Raw genomic sequence first — 9701 nt, forward strand, 5'->3', positions numbered from 1 at the left:
TTTCTCTAGGACTTGTTGCCCCTTCCCCAAATTGGTAGACGACCTGGGACATGGGAGGGGACCGAGTCTTTCAGAGACCCTTGGGTCATTGATCTTCGAGCTTACATGGATGGGATTGTCTTGACGTTGCTTTAGGAAATCTTGACAGTCGCGAAAGACGGTTTTCGATCCTTCTACTCATTCTGTAAGGAGGTGTCTTTCTTCACTTCTCCTGCTTCGGGTCGAAGTAGCTGGGTTGAGAAAAGTCTCATGTTGATCAATGTTCTGATGATTAGCTCGTTCCTCATCAGGGATACCCATGTCGAAGTAAGGTGACCTTCTGTGTTTGGGGGTACCCAGGTGATGGTTAATGTCTACAGGGTTAACGAGCTCGCGTGTTTGAGTACGCCTAGTTTCGTGGAGCGTCTCAAAAAGCTTCTCATACTGCTCCTGGATGACCTCATTCTTCATTGCTATCTTGTTGTTCTGAGCTTCTAGCTCATCGACTTTAGCTTGAAGAGCAAACCTCTTTCTTTCATTCTTTCGTTGCTTCGCACTAGGTGCAAGAGGGGTGTCATTCTATGTGTTGTGGCTTCCTTCGCTCCCCATGTTGGAGAGGGATGCCTGGTCAAAAGAAAGTGTACGAATGATGGAAACCAGCTTGACAAAGCTGAAGAAAGTGGGAATAAGTGTCGTTCCCACAGACGGCTCCAAATGTTGATGCACAAAATCAGTGAGGACTTTGGTACAACAAAAAGTGTTAAGTTTGTGACCTTCGCTAGATTGCTCCGGTCACTAGTGTGGATAAATATGTAAATGGATAGGGACAGGGAAGCAAACACAAGATGTACGTGGTTCACCCAGATTGGCTACGTCCACAGAGTAGAGGAGTTCTCATTAATTGTGAAGGGTTTACACAAGTACATAGGTTCAAGCTCTCCTTTAGTGAGTACAAGTGAATGATTTAGTACAAATGACATTAGGAAATATTGTGAGAGAATGATCTCTATTTATAGAAAAGAGTTTCTAGTTTCATTCTGAAATTGACACGTGTCGTGTTGTGATTGGCTTTTGATGTCGACACGTGTCGCGATGTGATTGGCCTCCTGGTTTGAGGGAAACTCTTCTGGGTCCTTGATGGTATGACCTTGACCGGTGCTCAGTAGTTTCGGGATTGGTCAAGTATAGTACAAACAATTTTTTTTTTTTTTGTTTTTTTTGTTTTTTTGAAAATTCTTTATGAATTTCACTATGACTACTCAAAATCATGAAATTTTAAGGCCCCTGTATGCGACATATTGATTAATCAACACTAGTTTCTTTAATCATTTAGTACTACGGTCTAGTGATATTCATCTTCACTTGTAAGTAAGAAGTCTTAGGTTTGATTCTCTCCAAAAGCGAATTCAAACCACATTATTGCTAGCCCATTGTGAAACTAAGCGCACCCTTGTCCCCCTTAATGTAGTTAATATCGTTTATTCAAAAAAAAAAACAATAGTTTCTTTAGCTTCAGTGAAACCAAAATTGTCATATTAAATAGTACATACAGCCAATAATATTGTCACAAACTTGGATTTTTCTAGAATAAATAATTAGCATGTCTCCACAAAAGGGATACAAATGGAACAAAAAATAAGAGAAATTAACACCACCTTCACCTCATTTATGAGAAAATCTAAATCACACAAGCCTAAGTTCTGGAAAACATTAAGTTGATATTTTTTTCTCTTTTTTCAAAAACAGCTTTCAAAATAATTATAAATAAAAGATACATTATAAAACAAAGTTAGAGTCTTAATTAAAAACTAGCCCTTCTGCATGCGTTCACGCGCGTGCGAAAGACATTTTTTTTTTATCGCAGCGCGACTTACACATTTTAGATGTATTTATATGTGAGGATTGGTTCAATGTATAGAAACATAAAATAAAGACAATTATCATCTCTAATAATACATACATGAATTTAAAGTATTTTATCTAGAATATGTTTAAAAAAAGCAATAAATAACAGAGAAGATCCTTATAATTTATTTGCATCTAAAAGTTAAATAAAAAGTATAAAAACGATTCAAGAACTTCAATTGACCTTGATACACTTGACAGCAAAACATATCATGAACTTATATTGCTCCGTCCTGTTGAAAATTTAAAGCATTTGGTTAAAATCAAATATTAGCATTGTTTAATCCAATCCAAACATAAAATCGAAAAAATAAACGGATAAATATGATTTCAAATTAGTCTATTAAAAAGAAAACTAACAACCCATTAAAACATCTGAATCCACTACCTAATCAGCTACGTGAGAATCTGAATTCTTGCAGACAGTTGAAAACACGCCCACACCTGCATAAGTGGATCATCCAAAAAGAACCAACCAAGCAAAAAAATTAAATCAGAAACCATAAGCAAGTAGACTGCAAAAATGAAACCCAACAGTCTTTGCAAGACACCACCAACGCAACTCTGTTTCTCAAATCAATTTCAAAAAAGTCTAAAATGAACCAAACCGTTTTGTCTTCCACCCTCTCTCTACCCTTTATCTCTTCCTCTAATCTCCATTTTTGCAATCCACTCCCTATATCTTTTAATAAACCAAAACCCCCAAATGCAATTTAATCTCTTATCGCAACCCATAAGATAATCCGGGTAAAAAAATTTAAGGCCAAAAAAAAATAATAATAATAATTCATTTCTCATTTTTTTTTTTTTGTCTTCCACCCTTTCTCTACCGTTTCTCTCTCCTTCTAACCTCCATTTCTGAAAATGACTCCCTATCTCTTTCAATAAACCAAAACCCCCAAACCCAATGTAATCTATGATCACAACCCATAACTTGATCTGGGTTATAAAAAATTAAGGGAAAGAAAAACATTTCATTTTTTGATATCTTCAAACATAACAAAAGGTTAAAAAATTAAGGCACGAAAAAGATTATATTTCTCATATTTTTTGGTCTTCCACCCTTTCTCTACCGCTTCTCTCTTCCTCTAAACTCCATTTTTGCATATCACTCCGTATCTCTTTTAATAAACCAAAACCCCCAGACCCAATTTAATCTCTCGTCACAACCCATAACATGATTTGGGTTAAAATCGAAAAAACTCGCGCACTAAAAGTTTCTACCAAAAAAACCCCATCTCTGTCATCAAATGAAAATCCGGAAAGCAACAACCCATTTAAAATTAAACCTAAAAAAATTAAAAGCTTCTAACATCTAAATTTGAACATAACACACACTACAAAAAAAATGGGCACTGCACACAATAAATTATTTGTGCCCTTTGAGGCCAAAGGGCACCAACATATGTGCCCATAGACCAATGGCAACAGTGCAGCTACTATTATATTGTCCGTGCCCTCTATGGGCGTCACCATTTGTCAAAGGGCACAATATGGCTTTTAGTGCTCAAACAGTTCAGCACAAATAGATGTCCTTTTGTGCCTACATTCTGACAGTTTGTCAGACAATTTAACAACCAACCACCTGACGGGCGCTTTTTTGAAATTGTGCCTAATAAGCTGTATTTAAAAAAAAAATAAAAAATTTGAAAAATCAAAGCAGGCTACAAACTGAAATTTAAGCAAAACAAAAGATTAAAAATTTCATAAAATGAAAACCAACGGCTTCAGCAGTTAGAATGAAATATCATTAATGAAAGTATACAAGTATTCCTCATAAAAACAAACATGTGTACTTTAGCCAGGCAAAATTGATATATCCAACAGAACTTAAGCAATCCATGCATCTCTACATGTAGCCAGGCAAAACTAATTTCACCTCTTTTTTTCAACTTGGTGGATAATGCAATCATTTTCCTGAAATCCAAACCAAAGGGAAAATGAAAATAAATTGTTAAGGACCTATTTCCAGTGATGTTCAAGGACCAAAACTTTCAATCGGCATTGAGAACTCACAAGCACTGATGCATTGCTACTTTGTTATACTAAATAACAACGAACAAACATGCAACTTAAATGAGCAGCTAAACCATCATTACTAGCAAACAAGATGTACAAAACAATACAAGTTTGGACAATCATTTAGCTTAGGTCAAATGCAGTGAGATAAATCTCAATGTTATGACATTAATTTCTAAGAAAGATAGCAACTGCTAAAAACCTTATAGGATTTGCAAAGCAGAGTCTAATAAATAAGTATTTTGAAATCTAACCTTGCTTATATTCCCCAGTTTTGCATCTCATCCAATCTTTGCTCCACAAACGAACTAATCCGGATGATATGTGTGGTATTTGGACAACTGCCAAAGTCATGAATAGTACCAAAAATTAAAACGATCGATCTAATTCATCAAACTTAATCAACAAACACTACACGTAAATGTAGAACTACAACTATTTTAAACATGTAAAAGTAACTCATGGATAACAAAAATACAAAATTAATCTACAAAAGCAGAAAGTGGTGAAACGATTCTATCAATTTCAAATCGAATCAATCCCGACAAGAACCAACATAATTAGCCAATAATGCATATGAACCTTTGCCTACTCGAACCCATGGGACATTACAATGTGGGAACCCAACTGAATTTTTAGCAAAAGAAGTGTCATTTCTTTGATTTTGGAGTAATAGTTGTTTTTTCCTGTCAATTGGTTGTCTGTTTTTTTTTAATTAGCTTATGAAAAAATGGCTTTAAGGATAATGCAAATGAGGCATCTTTCAAGGGGCATATGGAATGTGTCTCCCACCATTTCAATGACTTTTTTTAATTACTATGATCTTCTACATCTCTCTTCTCGCTTCATGAATTTCATTTACAAATTTCTCATTAACTAAGGCCTTTAGCATCATGCCCTTTTTTTAGTAATCAGATATTACAATTTTACACTTGCTTAAATGATGAGTTTTATTATAGTACTATAAGTTATCTAAACCTACCACATGATGACTAACACTTTTGCCTAAAATCTGATAAGACTGCCTTAATATGTAAACATGAGTGGAAGATTTATGTAAAGTGAACTCACACATTTATCTTTTGTAGATGAAGGAATGAATGGAAGAAGATAACCAACTTCTGCACTACCTGTATGATTTGTTCATGTGATTGATCATGGGTAGTTTAGATAGATCACAAAACTCAATCCATCGGAGTGACACTGTGGGACCTTACATTGTAGGAACCCAACTGAGTTTTTTTGGCATCTTTCATTAACTGGAAAATAAAAAACAAAAAGAAAAACACTGTAATTATCCTGTAATCGTATCTTAATCTTACTGCCATTTCAAATTAAGGGAAAGAAAAAGTTGAAAACCACCTGAGTCAACGAAATATCCTGTAATCATACGACATGGAAATGCATTTAAATAATTAAATTAAATTCAACATTTTGGCTTGATTGATATTGTTCGAATATTTCCAATCTTTCTTTCCCCGGGGAAACAAAAGCGACTACATGGAATTCTATTTTATTTATTTTCCTTCATCTTCTAGGCAACCAAAACAGAAATCTTAAAAAAAAATGCCAGAAAAGTTGATGAAACAAACTACAATAAGCTATAAACATTAAAAATTAAATGACCAATTTAAAACAAGAATATTACATGCGACTAAACTTTGAAATTCCTAAGCAGTCTCCAAGCCAGTAAACTTTGACATGCATACAGAAAAGGGAATTAAAATTCAAAATCTAAAATGGATCCCAAAATTGAAAGTTTTTATTTTAGAAAAGAACTTACACTGGAGGACAACCCACTAAGAGATGATCATCTTTACCTCTAGGGTCGAGGTTCAATTCTGCCAGGCTTGACCGAAAACTGGCCAAAAAATCCGCGGTCACTGTTTCTTAGATTTGAAATTGAGGAAATCCGGCTATGAATTTGTAGAAATTAATTTGGGGGTTGGAAAGAGGACGGAAAAAGGATTCTGGAGGTATAATTTGACGGTCGTTGGTGATCGGGGGACGGCGGTGCTGTTGCGTGCAGAAGAAGGGGGAGAAAGAGGATACGCGGGGGGGGGGGGGGGGAGGAAGGTGGCTTAAGGACAAGGAGAGTTTGAGAGAGAGTGGAAAGAGAGAGAGGCTAAAAGTAAATTTGAAGGATAAAAAAAATAATATTTATTTAAATATATTAAATTAGAGGGCACAAAACCCTTTTATTGTGCGTTTGTAAATTAAAAAAATAATATCTATAAGGACACATGCAAGCTAGACACAAAATTTTGTGTTCAAACTTTAGTAGGCACAAATACACGACACAAACTAATGTGCTTTTTTGTTAGAGGGCACAATTGAGATATTTGGGTGTTCAATGGACCTTATAAAGCACCATTATGTATTGGTGCTCAATGAGACTGAGAAGGGCACAAATCAATTGTGTTCTTAGCCCATTTTTCTTGTAGTGACAATCCATATAGTTGCATAAAAAAGTTGTAGATGCAAGATTAGAAGAACTCACCTCAAAACTATCCACTTTGAGACCAACAGAGGCGAAGAGAGAAGAGAGAGCAGACGGCTACGAAAGAAACAGCCCTAAAATGATGCGACTCGTTTGCGGAAAACAGCAAAAAGAAATAGAACACCCAGGTCTTCAAACTGTCCTAGATATTAAAAAAATAAAAAGAAGAAGTAAGTGGAGCGGTTGTATTGAGGAAAACGTCGATTGAAGAATAGCAAATCAACCATGCATGAATGCTTGGCGTTGGATTCATGGGAGCAAAAATAAAATAAAATGAGACTTTGGATGCGGTTCTTAACTATGAATATTCTTTGACTAAAACCTTGTTGGTTTTCAATTTTTGATCCAAGTCCCTGAAATTAATGTGATAATTTATTTCTATGTACGTTACTATATTTTTTTAAATTAAAAATTGAAATTTATAATTGTTTATATTAATGAGATTTTAAATATAAAACCATAATTTGTGGGATTAAAAATATTAAAATATAAACATATTATTGTGTGTGTGTGTGTGTATAAACATGCGTACATTCATAAAAAATAAACCAACAAATTAGTGTATCAAAACATGGGTACATTGTTCAAAATCACAAAAAAAAAAAAAAAAAAGATATTAGGCTTAATAAAATTAGTAAATTTCTTCGATTAAACTTAACATGGATACATTCTCAAATCAAAGAAAAAAGAATGTACCCATATAAGTTTAAAAATGGATTAGAAAAAAATTGAATATATTTTATATAAAAAAAATGGTACATTTTACATATAACAAATTGGTATATTTAAGAATGTGTACATTTTAAGATTAAAAATTTGAAAAAAAAATTACATGAATGATACATATAATTAGCATGGGTACATTTAGCAAAATTAAAAATGGGTACAAATAAATAAAAAAATATGGGTACAAATACAAATAAAACTTTATAAAATATGGGCACAAAAAAAATTAATATATGGGTACAAATTAAAACTAAAAAGAAAATTGGTACAAATTAAAAAAAGGTTGGAAATTAAAAAATGGTACAAACTAAATATAAAAATATATGATAAAAAAATTTAGCCATAAATATAAATATACTAATTGTAACATTTTTAACATTAAGTGAATATATTTAGAAATAAAAAATATTTTATTATTGAAATAATTAATGATGTTATTAATACCAAGGACCTTGATCAAAAAATGAAAGGGAATAAGGTTTTAATCAAAGGAATAGGAAAAGGAAGGATGAGTACCTAATTTCTCTTAAAATTAAAAAAGCATGACAATTATCCTCTAAAAATTAACAGTTATGGAGAGGAGAGAGAGATAAATGATCTTCGTAACTGCTAATTTACCTTGTTTTGGGAATTCTACTTCCATTGAACCTCAAAATCAATTAGAGGTCAAGGTTAGAGCAATTAAATAATTAATTAGTCTGAACGATAGCTTTAGAAATTTGAGGATACTGAATCCAACTTATGAAACAATGCATAAAATTACATGCACATATAACCCCACTCCATAGAGATCAAGCAAGCATCTTACTGGTTGTTCTCAAAATATGGTTGCGCATAAGATCACCAACAACAGGACTTCTTATCTGCATAATTTTCGACACAGTCTAGATTGTCAATTCAAGAATAGTAAATCAACCATGAATGCTTGGCGTTGGATTCATGGAAGCAAAATTGAGACAGTAAACGAAATCATTTAAACTAAAAGATAAAGAACAACCTACAAACCAAAACGTACGGATGATTTCTTGCCGCTAGATTTCCAAGGAAGCAAAATCTTCAAACTGTCCTGGATATTAAAAAATAAATTTTTTTAAAAAAAAAAAAGAAGAAGAAGAAGAAGTAAGTGGAGCGGTTGTATTGAGGAAAACCTCGATTCAAGAATAGCAAATCAACCGTGAATGCTTGGCGTTGGATTCATGGGACCCAAATTGAGAAAGTAAACAAAATCATTTAAACTGAAACGATAAAGAACAACTTACAAACCAAAACGTACGGATGATTTCTTGCCGCTAGATTTCCAAGGAAGCAAAATCTTCAAACTATCCTAGATATTAAGAAAAAAAAAAAATTAGTATCCGGTCCCTAGTTCTTACTGTTCATTGACTAAGACCTTATTAGTTCTCAAATTTTGATTCAAGTCCCTAACATTAATGTGATAATGAATTTACATGTTTATTATATAAATTTTTAATATAAAAATAGTAATTAATTTATGGTTTAATACTCACACCCCTATTAAACTTCTAATTAATTTTCAATTCAAACATTTCCAAAATAATAAAAAATTAAATTAAATTAAGTTTGTACCTATTAGTTTTTTTTTATATATATAAAAAGATTCTTAATTTTTTAATCTTAAATGTACCCATTCATATAATTTTTCAATTTTTTTAATCTTAAATGTACCCATTCTCAAATATATCAATTTGTTATATGTAAAATGTACCATTTTTTAATATAAAATCCATTCAAATTTTTTAATCCATGTTTAAACTTATATAGGTACATTCTTTTTCGTTGATTTGAGAATGTATCCATGTTTTGGTACAATAACTTTTTTTGTTAATTTTGGTTAATGTACCCATACATATATGTGTACACACACACACACAATACAATAGAGAGTATAATTTATATTTTATTATTTTTAATCCCATAAATTATGGATTTTATTTAAAATCTCATTAATATAAACAATTACAAATTTCAATTTTTAATTTTTAATATAAAAAAATATAGTAACTTATATTATTACATTAGTGTTAGGGACCTCAATCAAAAACTAAAAACTAACAAGGTTTCAATAAAAAAATATTGATAGCTAGGGACCGCATCTAAAGTGTCCCTTAATAAAAATAAAAAGAAGTAAGTGGAGCGGTTGTATTGAGGAAAACATGGGAGTGGTGGTGTGTACAGAGAGACGAAGAGGGAGAAGAAGGGGTCGTGGGTTTTAAATTTAATCATCTCTTTTTTTTTTCTTTTTTTTTCCTGTTTTCTTATTTTTAATTCTCTTTTTGTTTAACATTTTTTTTTGACAACAATATACTTGCTATTTCTTTTTTATTATTTTCAGCTAGTCGTGGATTTTTTTTTGTTTGAGGGGCTTTATAGTCCTATTCTTTTTGGTGAAGCCTTGAGACTCCAAACTCTCCTTCTAACTTTCTAATATTAAAGATTAAAGATAAAGATAAAGTCGTGTATGCCACAATTAGTGTCACCAATGATGCTGCCACTACCACCACCACATTTTCCAACGTCTTACCATCATCACCATTATGGCTACCATCTTTGA

General features: G+C 32.4%; 2 long non-coding RNA genes across 4 annotated transcripts; both read right to left on the reverse strand.

The window, feature by feature from the left end:
- Positions 1–1873: 1873 nt before the first annotated feature.
- LOC126623304 (uncharacterized) lies at positions 1874–5952 on the reverse strand. Of its 3 annotated transcripts, XR_007623723.1 has the most exons (6): positions 5687–5952; positions 5034–5162; positions 4158–4244; positions 3764–3801; positions 2273–2328; positions 1874–2117 (listed from the first exon to the last, which is right to left on the reverse strand). It is a non-coding gene; the product is annotated as an uncharacterized LOC126623304 (long non-coding RNA). The 3 variants fall into 3 exon arrangements; XR_007623724.1 differs by lacking the exon at positions 3764–3801; XR_007623722.1 differs by lacking the exons at positions 1874–2117; positions 2273–2328 and having other exon boundaries at positions 3611–3801.
- A 1895-nt stretch (positions 5953–7847) lies between these two features.
- On the reverse strand, positions 7848–8576 carry LOC126623305 (uncharacterized). The gene is made up of 3 exons (XR_007623725.1): positions 8389–8576; positions 8131–8195; positions 7848–7992 (listed from the first exon to the last, which is right to left on the reverse strand). It is a non-coding gene; the product is annotated as an uncharacterized LOC126623305 (long non-coding RNA).
- Between the last annotated feature and the right edge of the window lie 1125 nt (positions 8577–9701).

The sequence above is a fragment of the Malus sylvestris genome, chromosome 5 (assembly GCF_916048215.2).
Source record: "Malus sylvestris chromosome 5, drMalSylv7.2, whole genome shotgun sequence".
Taxonomy (NCBI): domain Eukaryota; kingdom Viridiplantae; phylum Streptophyta; class Magnoliopsida; order Rosales; family Rosaceae; genus Malus; species Malus sylvestris.